Source organism: Amblyomma maculatum, chromosome 5 (genome assembly GCF_055883805.1).
Source record: "Amblyomma maculatum isolate TAMU_Amacu chromosome 5, ASM5588380v1, whole genome shotgun sequence".
In the NCBI taxonomy this organism is placed as follows: Eukaryota; Metazoa; Arthropoda; class Arachnida; order Ixodida; family Ixodidae; genus Amblyomma; species Amblyomma maculatum.
Genome location: NC_139348.1, coordinates 154753333 through 154765800, shown reverse-complemented (window position 1 = coordinate 154765800; position 12468 = coordinate 154753333).

The window sequence follows — 12468 nt, the reverse complement described above, 5'->3', positions numbered from 1 at the left end:
ACAAAATTATCAACTAAATGCACCATCACTCATCGCTACTAGCTACCATTATGACTAACTGCATCGTCACAGTAATCGCTGCTACCATCCTCATGCTAGTATATGGTAGCCACCATGACGCTAAACAAGAACCCCCATTTTCCCAATTAAGTTTATCAATCAATCAATCAATCGAGGGTAATTAACATCGGTTTCTCACGAGCACGGCGTGGACTAATGGTTTGTGCGCTCGGCAGGGAATCGGATTTATAGTGGTGCGATTCCCAGTGGAGACTGGTTTTTATCTTTTATTTGTAAGGGCGAAGGACGCATTCTGGTCACAATTTCTGCTGACATTTTCTGTTCACGCTAAACATGCGGCAAGAAAGGCACAAAAAAAATGGCTCTGGCGTCCTCGATGTTCTAAGGTCAATATCCTGACTATGCAAGTGGTGGTTGGCAGGTGATAACGCCGGGTACTGATATGTGGGCAGGTTGTGTGATGTGACGAGACCATGGCTGAGGCGGCAGGAGCTGATCGACAACTCCAGTAGCTCCTGTGAGGTGAAAGGTTGAAATGGGAGTCAAACTCTCCGGGGTACCTGGATCTCGAGTTATACACGCCATTGATTGGCCACGTGTAGGTTCATTCGTGTTGCTTGGCTAGAGCGGGGCTTTATGTCTATGTCGGGTCGTCTGTCCCATAATGTTGTGGCTCATAAGTATGTCGGTAGGTTCATGTAGGTCTTGTAAATTTGTAGGTCCATGCATACGAACGAGCATGCACGAGGAACGCTGCACATCAAAGAAGTTAACACTGTTCGTCGTACCGTAAGTGTCAGAGTTTAATAGTTCCCTTAACATTTCTTCGTATTCGTATTATTATGAATACAACTCACCTAACAGCACCTGGTTATGCTCTACTCTTCGTACTAACGCAAAGACTATTCGCAAGGCCAGTTTCGCGGATATATCAGTAGCACGAAGAAATAACTGCAAAATGAATATTTTTTCACGGCTCTTTTTTTGCCCGATTACTTTTTCAACAATTCCTTCCCAAAATCATGTGCATAGTTTAGCTTCATTCTGGATAACGTTAACTAGAGGTAGGTTGATAATATGCGGCGATGGTGTCTTGCCGACTGTGACTACCAGTCTGTTAGTCGAGGACAAATTTCATCAAAGGCTTATCCTTGCTTACAAGAGAGAGACAAATAAGCTAAAAATAGAGCTCCCTCGTTCGGGCGCCTCAGCTTCGGAGTTTGTTGAGAACCTAACAAAACAGGCCGGTAATCCCATTGTGAAGTGTCTACAAACAACGTATATAAAACTTGAAAAGGAAGCTGGAGAAAGAAAGGCCGTCTTCGTAGCTCCCACTGAAAAACCTGCCCCGGCAGTCTACGGTCGACCGTCAAGGCTTTAAATATCATTTGTGCTACTTTCAACAAGAATGGGAAAAATAATTTCCGAGACAAGCTGGTAAGAAAGCATGCTCGACGTAAACACCACACATTCTTTAACGCGCGTCATATGGCTTCAGTCGTACAACATGTACAATTTCTGGGCGTGCGCGTCGCTGTTGTGATGCTGACATTCAGGCGGCTGTTAAAAAACAACAAATACAGTTTTGAAGGTTTCGCGGCATTTCGCGGAGGGGAGCAATTCTTAAAACTTTCTGCAAAGGGTTTGGAGGGCGGGGGCGAGGAGGACTAAGAAACAGAATATTAACCACACAGTGAACCACAACTTACATGCCAAAAAAAAAAAAAGTTCCAGAGCAAACTCAAGTAGCAAGTGATAAGGAGGAAACCTATTTGGAGAAACATGTGCAACTTGTGCTAATAGAGTGTACATGTGCTGCGAATAAACTGTACAATTAATGCTATGTGGGATTGTTTTTCCCAATAGGTATGGTGCAGAGGGAATATATTTAAGGGGTTCTGCCTCCTTGCGACTGCCTCCCTATTGTTTAGATTTTTATCCGGTGGTGGCACCAGTCTCCTGCTTGAATCGCCTGGTGCCGTCAAGACCAGTCGTGACGGTGCATGGCACGCCCCTTGTCGAACACAACCAGCATTCCATGGAACGCATCAAAGTTGACCGGCGTTCTATAATTCGTTCACAGGAAATTAAAGGCGCAGTATCTGTCACTCGCGGAATCCCGCTATCCTCACGGTAGACGAGGTAATTATGATGGACGTTTCACAATCCGGGACACGCCGCAGTTGGTAACGCGCTCGGCTGGGGATCCAAGGGATGAAGGCTCAATTCCCTGTGGAAACAAGGTTTATTTACTTATTTTTAACTATCTCCTTCGAAAGTGTGACACCCTCTGCCGATAGCCTCATGCCGACAGCTCCTGCTGACAACTATGAGGCATGGCTTTCGCCTTAATAAAAGAATTTTAGAATGGTGGGCAGCAGCCCTTTTCTCAATAGTCTAATAAGCTGCTATTTATAGTGTTTTGTGTCTGTTCCGCACCCTTGGAGCTCTTGAGACAAATATGGTGTCTGCTGTACAAGATCGATAAGTAGATTTCCTTTTCAAAAACGGCTCTTTTATATTATACGCGATGCTCCGTGTTAACGCTGCAGAGGTATGTATTTTGCGGAGCTTGCATGATTTGTTCCGGACGACATCTGCTTATTCAAGCTTGCTCAAAAAAAAAGTGTTATGAAATTTTCTATCAAAATGTCCTCCGTGTTTCCCGTTGCAATAAAATCCAAATTTCTTCGGAAGCGCACAAGAGGATGTCAGTGATGATCAAGTGATAATTCCGGACCTCAACTCTCATTTCCGTTTTCTGTCAGATCATTCTTGCGGTCATTTGAGTCTACTCTCGGGGTGGCTACCTATTTTTGTGTCCAATTCGGCCCTCCTTCTCACTGACCAGTGGCCAAGATTCTGCATGCCTCAGGTTGTTTCCACGCAGAGCATTTTATCAAATATTAGTGGGGACCTCGGTTCAATAGGTCCTATTGGTTTCACAACGTCCGTTGTGGATTTAAATTTTGATTCTCTATTTTCATCTAATGTGAAGTACTTACCTTCAAGTCTCATTGGAGTCTCATATCTGATTACCTTGAAAAGTTCCCGGTTCAGACTGTAATCGCCGCTGATGCGTCTGTGACCGCACAGAAGGCAGCGAATGGAATTTTTTTCAGTCGCTTTCCTGGAGGTTCTTGGTGCGCGTCCCGGATTACACACCGATATTTTTAGCAGAGTTTATGGCAATTGGGCTTGCACATTTCAACGTTTCCTGCAGCCACTCAAAAAACATTTTTCTATCAGACTCTCTTTCTGTTTTATTGTCACTGGAGTCAGCACTTGGTGCTCTTTTGAGCCGCTAACTAAAGTATTTCATACTGGGGTGGGTGAGAGAAATACGCTTCATCTGGGTCTCAGGTCACTGCGGTATTTCCCAGAATGAAGGGGCAGACTTCTTCGCTAAATCAGCTTTTGATGCACCTGTTCCATGTACCGTCCCTAATATAATTTTTAGTATGTCCCGTTTTCAGCGCTGTCAATACATAGCCGCCTCAGGCAATGATACCTAGCTATCTACAGCAGAATATTAGCATCCAATGTACTCATAGAAAGTTCGTTCATGTCAATCATGGCAGCGTGAGGTAACGCTCACTCCTATGTGGCGCAGGTTCCCCCGCCTAAATCCTTACTTATGTAGATGCGGGTTCAGCCCCACAAACCCTTGTGAGGCTCGCGGTGAGATTAAAAGTGTTGAGCGTTTCCTTCTTGATTTTCGAAGGTTTTCACATCAGAGAAGGGTACATTTAGAAATTCCAATACCACAATTGGGATTTACTTTGTCGGTACCGCTTCTTCTCTCCTTCAGTGCAAGAGGATTTGCGTTGCTTCAAATTTGCCATTATTTACATCACAGCTACGGACAGATTCCCGTGCTGATTGTATTCCAAAGTTACAAACTTCGACATTATTGTTCCGGATTTTTTTCGTTCATTCAATTCTGTGATCTTAAAAAGTTTGAGCTTTTGTTTAGTTCATAATTTATTTATTACACTAATTCAGTATATGTAGTGCACCTGGCATTCCACACTGAACCCTGTCCAATCCCACATGGTGGTTAGGTGCCATTTATCAAGGTAGAAGAAGTGCGCAGCGCGCGTCTCGCGCACCTCTTCCTCGAGAGCCTTGAGGTCCTGACTGCGTGCTTTCAAAGCTGCGACGCCATTACTGAGAGTGGCCTACGCCCAGTTTCTTCCTGCCTCTCGACGCTACTGTCCGCGGCCTAGCCTACTGTGCCTCCACTTCCACACCGCTGGCAACGTGACCGACCTCGTCAACCACTGCCCACCGGTCGTGCTGATCAGCCCGTATCTGCGCCTTGATCTGGTTGTAGACCTGCACGAGAATAGCCATGACTGGTGAGCGCCCGCTGTATCAGAGTAGCTGCGTTCAGAAGAACCCGGCAGGTTCGGTGGCCTTACCAGCCGTGGGCAGGGATTCGTGATGTTCCATTTCACCGTTTACGACGATAACTGCGCCGTTTTGTTTCAGAGGCTTAGCGGTGTTACCAAATTATTTTACAATGCTGCTTTTTGAACTGTGAGCGAACTGAGCGCCCCCTTCAGGTGCCACGGTCAGCAGGCCTATACTACAGCCAAGTATTTTAGGTGAAAGACTTTAATGCCTCATCATTGTCAGCAGGAGCTCTCGTCAGAGGCTGTCGGCAGAAGGCGTCACGCGTTCGAGGGAGATAGTTACCAGCAATCGAACCTCCATCCCTTGGATCCCCAGCCGAGCGCTTTACCAACTGCGTCAAGCCCCGGATCGTGATGAGGATAGCGGGATTCTACGAGTGACAGATACTGCGCCTTTAATTCCCTGTAAGCGAATTATAGAACGCCAGTGAACTTTGGTGCGCTCAATGGAATGCTGGTTGTGTTCGACAAGGGGCATGCGTTGTACCGTCACGACTGGTCATGACGTCCCCAGGCGATTAATGCATAGACGAAGCTGACCCCGCTGGGAGGTGGTGAAGGGTGGCTGTTCCTGGCGCTACGGGGCTGGGATTGGTAGGTCAACGCCACTTGCGGCGAGGGCTAGCCTGCCACCAAATTTTTATCTGTTATAGGCCGTCGTCGCACCCGCAACCGCTTAGATCGTGGACGGCGGCTTTTGCGGCGCGCGTCTTTCGCTCCCTCTTCCTTTTATTTTCTTCTCTACTTTCTCTCGTCTGTCCGCACGAGGCAGCGGAGAGGCATGAAGGGTGGCAGTTCTTGGCCCTACGGGGCTGGGAAGGTAGGTGAACGCCGCTTGCGGAGGGGGCTAGCCAGCCACCGAATTTTATCTGTTGTAGGCTGTCATTGCAACTGCCACTGCTTCGGTGGTCGACGACGGCTGTTGTTGCGGCGCGCGTTTTTATCTCCCTCTTCTTTTTCCTTTCTTCTCTATTTTTTCTTCTGTCCGCACGAAGCAGCGGAGGTAGCCTAGCTACAGAGCCAGTAGCAGGCTCGTGCATTTTCTTTTCCCTCTTCCTACAGCCACAACAGGCAGCGGAAGCGGCTCAGCTACAGAGCCAGCAGCAGGCCCGTGCATTTTCTTTTCCTCCTTCCTACAGCCACAGCTACAACCCCGCCGGGCGTCCGACCCAGACATCCTTGCGGCTACTTTCTTGTGGCGCTTCCTCGAATGGCGCACCACACACTTAAAGAAGCAGACCCAAAGCGGCGTTAGAAATTGATTTACAGGATATAAAAGGCTCAGTATCTGTCACAATTCTCCGCGGAAACATGTACCACGCCGTAAAGGAAGGGAGGAAGGTGGGAGTGAAAGAAGAGAGGGAGATAGAGGTGCCGTAGTGGAGGGCTACGATCCACCGCTCTATAATGGCTTTCGCTTCATCGCACTTTAGTGGTCCAACGTGCCCTCTAGAATCTTTCGGTCGCTCCTGCCCGCACGAGAGATGACCGCAATCTTTCAGTAGCCAAAAATGAAAAACGGCGTCGTTTCATCAAACAGTTGTCACCACCTTCGCGCTTCCCCGACAGCATCCGAGGAGTCACTCCATGGCTGCTCGTTTTCACTCTATCTCGGCGAGTCAAAAAACTAGCGAGAACCACAGTGGCACCCACCTTCGAACAATACTAGCGCGAGTGCATGAAGGTGGCGTTTGATATTTCTGCGAGCGCCTGGTGACTCAGACGTCGAAGATGCCAACCACAGCATCGAGTATTACTTATAACATAGGGTTTTATGCACCGACATAAACCAGAACTGTATTTTTACGATACCTCATTTAGTTTTTATTTCATTTGGTCGTGTCGCCAATCGCGACGAATCCAAAAGCAGGCCTAGCAAGCGGTCATTCAGAGACATAGTTGACCTGGTCGTGACATCACCCCTATCCAGCCCCCTTCTGCCGCTTCCAGTCAACAGAATGTCGTGGACTACGCAGAGCTAATGTGTAGCTTTTTAGCCGCCCATTTTCTTTGCCTAGACGGAGTTAGCGCTATTAAGTGCATAAGCCATGTGAAATTGTCAGCACGGAGATATTTACAAGACCAGCGCACCTCAGAAGCCTACGTCACGAATACCGAATAAGCGATAAAGAGTCAGCAAACGAAGCTCAGAGCGCAGGTCTGAGTTGAGTGCTATGGTGTCCACTCGCCATTTATACCGGCCGTGCATAGTCATTTTCTGACCCTGTCATTGTCTATCCGGTGGTCATAACGTTGTTTGCTTGCAATAAGGGTTATACACGGGGCTTTTTAGGTTCTAGGTGGTGACGGTTAAACGTGTTGCTTCTACTTCATTTGTAGGCAGATGTCTGTGCTCGAGAACAAGATAAGTGAGGGATGCGCTTTCTCCAGAAAATAGTGTCATGTGTTTCTATGTCACAACGGGCTATGTCACAAAGAGCAGCGACCATAAGCAGCAGATCAAAATGTATTCAAAGCAAATAGCTCGTTGGGAAGTACTGGTCGGGACTGCTGTTTCTCATGGCTTCTTTCTTATATTGCCCCACCCCGGCCTCAGTTTCGGAGGCAGGCGAATTATCTCTCCCTAACCCCTCAGTGATGAGGTTGTAGCGCCCTCAGGATAAGCAAGACGTTTGCACTATAAGGTCCGTATTCCGAGTTTGCGTCCTTATTGAAAGTGTCCTTATATCCGACCTCGAGTCATCTGATTGGTGGAAACGCCGGAACCGGAAGTGACCGTGACTTTCGGTTCTGGTGTGTCGACCAATCGGATGAGTCGAGGTCGGGGAGATAGCGACACTTCCGATAACGACGCAGACTCGGAACACAGACCTAGGTGCCGCAGCACGAGGAGAGCACTAAAGAAAAAGGAACAATAGTTGGAAACTCAACGCTGGCAGAGCTGGTTCTTCCTTGCCTTAGCTGCGAGGTAAGCAATGGCAACCGCGTATGTAAGTAATTAGTAAGACACGTAATTAAGCTCCGCTTTTGGCTGCCCTTGCGCATCCTCATTTGCATACGTGAAATTTGCTAATGGCTCAGTCAGAAATCCCTTAATACCCCGCCGCGGTGGCTCAGTGGTTAGGGCGCTCGACTATTCAGCCGGCAGGCCCGATTTCGATTCCGAAAGAGGCTCTTTGATGCAAAGTGCAAGGCGCTGTGTACTGTGCGATGTCAGTGTACGTTAAAGATATCAGTGTGGTCGAAATTATCCGGAGCCCTCCACAATGGCGTCCCTTAAGCGTAAATCTCTTCAAGATGTTAAACCCATGACACAAACCAAACTAATTCTTTAGTTTCTGTCACTACTATATCGTAAGTGCTACTATACCACGTGAAAGACCACCCAAGTTGTAAATCTCCGCTTTAACCAAGCATTGTGACAGTACCTGCTGGACGTAAAGGGAGCGTATCTGTTCGGGATCCAAGGGTGCCGGGTTCGATTCCTATTTCTCCCTCCAGTTCCGTAGGCTATACACGAGTTGGAAGCTCCTGCCACTTGGATCATACCATATGGTATCGTGACGTCACGCAATCCGCGGACCAATCAGTGCACGGCCAGGTCTCCTATACTAGCCAGAGGTATGCCAGAGACATGTCCATGATTTTCCACTCGAAGCACCGACGCCGAATTTTCGTAACAGGCCCTCAGCGCGTTCAAATAGTACAATAGAGATAGAGATATAGGCTTACCGGGGCTAGACCTCAGTGGATAAGGCTTAAGGTGCAATGCAACTAATTTACATTTTCGATGTAAAGGAAGGCGATAAGCCTGGTGGCTATTTTGCGTCTTCAGGCGCTTTCCGACAGATGCAATAAGTTTTTTTTCTGTCTTTTTCTTTTCATTCCAGAATTTGCCGGTGCCGTCAGTGGAAGTAAGTATACAGCTGTGTTCCAAATCAGGCTTTCACTTGCCGCCCCAACTATCACTTCGACTTTTCTGGATTGGCTATCTGTAAAGAAGCAGGAGAAATTTGGAGGTTGAATTTGTGAACAATGCGAAAAATTACCATCTGCACTGTTCACAATCCCCTTTCTTCTCTATTGTCCATCACAATGCTTAAGTATTCATGCATGGCGTGCAATTCCTCGTACTGAGAACATTTTCCCTGTGTTGTGCCCAACAAGGTTGGGCACTTCATTACCCGCAGGCACAGATAGGTTCTAGTCGCCTCACATTTTGCCCAGGTTCTACCCCCTTCTATTATCCTCTGTTTTATTTCTTCCAGGTGTTTCTAGCAAACAAGTCTATCCCAAATAAATGTTATTTTAAAAACATTTTTATGCATGCGAAACTCGCAGTACTCATGTACTGTACAATGTTAGCGCACGTTAGAAATACCAAGAGGAGGGGATGGGGGGTCTGAACCAATCTGCAGCCCTACACTACGACGCCCCTCATAGCTGATGTCGTTTTGGTACATTAAACCCTATAAACCAAATTAAACCTCCTAAATCCCTAAAAACCCTGTAAATCAAATTCAAGCTTATGATATACATAACGTCAAGTCAGGTCTCCTTTCCTAGTTATCCAAGGTTCACCGTTTTGAGGCGACACTTGGGCTATGGGGCACCGCAGCGAAGGGCTACGGATCTGAGCTCTTCAGCAGTGAAAAGCGACAGCATGGGGCCAGTTCGTATATCATATTTAGCTTTGCAAAGCACTAGCTTGTAACAAAGAAAGTTTGCCCTTTGCTAAAAGCCAGCGTTTTCCGTACCCTTCAACGTGCGCAGATGCAGCAGCGCACGGCTGCTTTTTGAATTTCGCCTCCATTGAAATGCGGCTCCCATGGTCAGTATTCGATCAGCCAAAAATGGAATGCGCACCCAAGTGTCAAAGTCAGTGAAGTCTGGGATGGGATCACCGTTTTATGATTTCCACATAAGCCGCTGTAAAAGGTACATTTCAGTGTAGCTCACACCGAGTCTTGCAAAGCTTGCGAAACTTCTCGGCGACGCGTGCTGAAATCATACAGATAATCTATAATCAGCAGTTTATTATGAGAGTATAGTTTCCAACGCTATGCCCATCTTGTATTTCAGTTGATGTATATGAGCAGCCAACAGCCACAGGTAAGTATATATCCATAAGCTTCCAGCACTCCGGCCGGCCTGATTTTAACAAAAATGGATACAATTTTTTCACGCAGGAGCGAAGAACCCCTTTGCTGTTATAAGGAAGCCTAATTATTGTCTTCCTGATTATTTAATGTTTCGCAATAGCCACTCGCACAATCCGAACGAGAAGCAAGGTTTCTACTACTGCTGATGATTCGTGTGGGGAAAGAAGCTGTAGCCACAACATTCTGAAGCCGCGAAAGCGACTATGTGCGGCGTTCCGCAGTGAGGGGCAGAGGATAATTTCTCAAACTTGAGCGTTCTTAAACGTAAGACGAGGTAGTAACAAGCACATGTGCTTATAGAGACAGTCTACATCCGGAGACGAATATCAGAGTCTCGGCACATTCTCGTAGACCTCACGGAGAACTGGTGGTTTAAAAGAACATGCATTTGGAATTGATCAAGAAAGTCAGGTTTTAGGGGATGTCATACTGTCTCCTATCGTTGCTACTAATTAGTATATGTTTAGAGTGTCTGAAGTGAATATACAACGTTTTATTAATTACACCAACAATATTTCTTCAATATTTCTTGATCCAGTTTTAAAATGCAGTCAAGACAGACGATCACGCAAAAAATGTATCTATACCTGTAGTGGAGCTGCCATCAGACGGGTAAAAACGATTGCTGGTACTGCTATAGATGTCGCCGGGTTTATTGAGTTTAATTATTGATTTCCTTTTATTTAACGCTATCTTAGTATTCTCAATTATAGATTTATCAAAGTCTGTGACGTTCTGCATATACGACATAGCAGGCGCGGCAATCGTTCTCTACACAGAGCGGCATACTTTTATCATACTATTAAAAAAAGAAATAGTTTTCCGCCGTGTTTCTCAACTCCACAGCAGGGTATTCGTTAATTCTGGGATGGAGCTTTCAAATGAAGCGAGAAAAAGATTGTTGAAAATACAGTTAGTAGACTGTCCCTTTAAGGTCTTCTCGGCTAGGCTCAAACTTGCGACCTTTTCCTATAAACAACTTCTAGACTATAACTTACAAACTAAACGTACTTCTCTGTTCACTTTTTTTCACGCTATCTTCGCCGGCCATTCATTAAGACTCCGAATCGTGTAAGTACTGCTCACAAATCGTGACCAAACAGCGCTCGGGATTTTTTTTTTCTTTTTGCAAATGGGAATTGTAGTTGACCGCATTCTCTTCATTCTCTTTATAAAAAGTCTAGGTTTGAAAGCCGCAGTTCAGCTTCCAAGCAGGTACCCTTTATCCAAAAAAGTTGATGTGGATCATCAAGAATCACCTCAATTCAGCAATGACGAGGGGTTGGGTATCGTACGCAAAAGAATATTTGTCATATGGTGTCTGTCATTGAAATTGTAGGATGGGAAAAACAAAAGAAAATGAAGTTTTCGGTCGTGAATTCGAGCCACAGTCTCCCCTGCAACAGCCAGATCTGGCTACTATACTAACGGGGACCACGCTTTCGATAGCGTCCTCGGTCGGAAAAGGTAGAAAGAGATCGCCAGCGCCGTATGTTTGGTATGCATCTCCTTTTGAATACATGTCTTTCAACTCAAAAGACCGCTTAGGTGAAAAAGTTTTTGCTTGCTCGTGTGACACGGGTATTAAGCCTATAGACACCTGATTCTTGGGTTTGTCCTGTCATTTGCAATGATGCCTAGAACATCACTGTACACAGATCACCACGTCATATTCGCCTACGGAATCAAATTTTTTTCTCACCTGTTTCGGTTTCAACAACCGAGCGATGACTTTGACGTCACAGTCAAGTCTAGGTCACGCGAGGGGTGAAAATAAAATATAATTGATATAATTATTGCTATGTCATTTTAATTCACTACAATGATAAAGCCAGTCTGCCTTAAGAACATGGGATCACTATGGCTGAAGAATGGAGATTATATCGCTGTTTCTTCATGCCGCGCATCAAGACATGATTGTGACGTCACAGCCTTCTCTTGGCTGTCGAAACCGAAACTGGTGAGACAAACAATTCAATTATAAATTATTTAGCGGCCGTAGGCGAAAACTGCGTGCGGATCGACATATAGGAATGACTTACGTGTCATTAACAAAAAGAAAAATGACACCAAAATTTGGTGTCTATAGTCCTTTAAATCTAACTACCCACTTAAACCACCAATGAACATTTAAACCCGGCTCGTCCCTACTTATCTCATTTGTATGTCGTCCTCACGCGTACCACGCTGCTCGCCGAGCACGAACCTTCGCGAACTGAACCTAACAACACTCCTGATCTTTTTTCCATGACTGAACAGCGATGAAGGAGTAAGTAGTCCGGCACTGTGGCCATATACATCTGCTAAATATTCCACAAATAACGTTTATCGGGCTATTTTGCACTAACGTGTTGGCCAACTGTGCCAGCCTCGTAAACACTGAAGCAACGATTCTTGTGATCTGAATTGAGGCAACACTGAGAGATCGGTGGGGAAGGGGAAAGAAAAAATGCGCACCTATAGACCTTTGCATCGGGCGAGGAGGTTGTCGAAACGCCTCCTCTCTGGACTGTTGCAAACCGGTTCCGCTGCCGCCTCCACCGTGTTAACGTCAGGCGCACACAACAGCCCAGCCAGCAATATGGTGACGCCCAGGAGGCCCTCGTTGCAAAGGTCTATAGAGGGCAAATGGCAGAAACAAGCCCGGTTTATTGCTAAAGCAGCCAAAGGACCTGTGTTGAGCCACGGTTGCTCGCTACGAAGTCTCTGACTTGGGCGGAAATTAGGCCATAAAAGGAACGAGTCCGAATGCAAGATGTAAAGTAGGAACGCGAGGACACTGTAGAAAGAAGAATTTGGTAGGAGAAAAATAGCGACCTAGTCGTTCTCTTTCGCAATGTAAACGAGAGTCAACAGGTCGACTTAAGCTAATTGCGAAAAGGGAACAAAAATTGGCAAGGCAATTG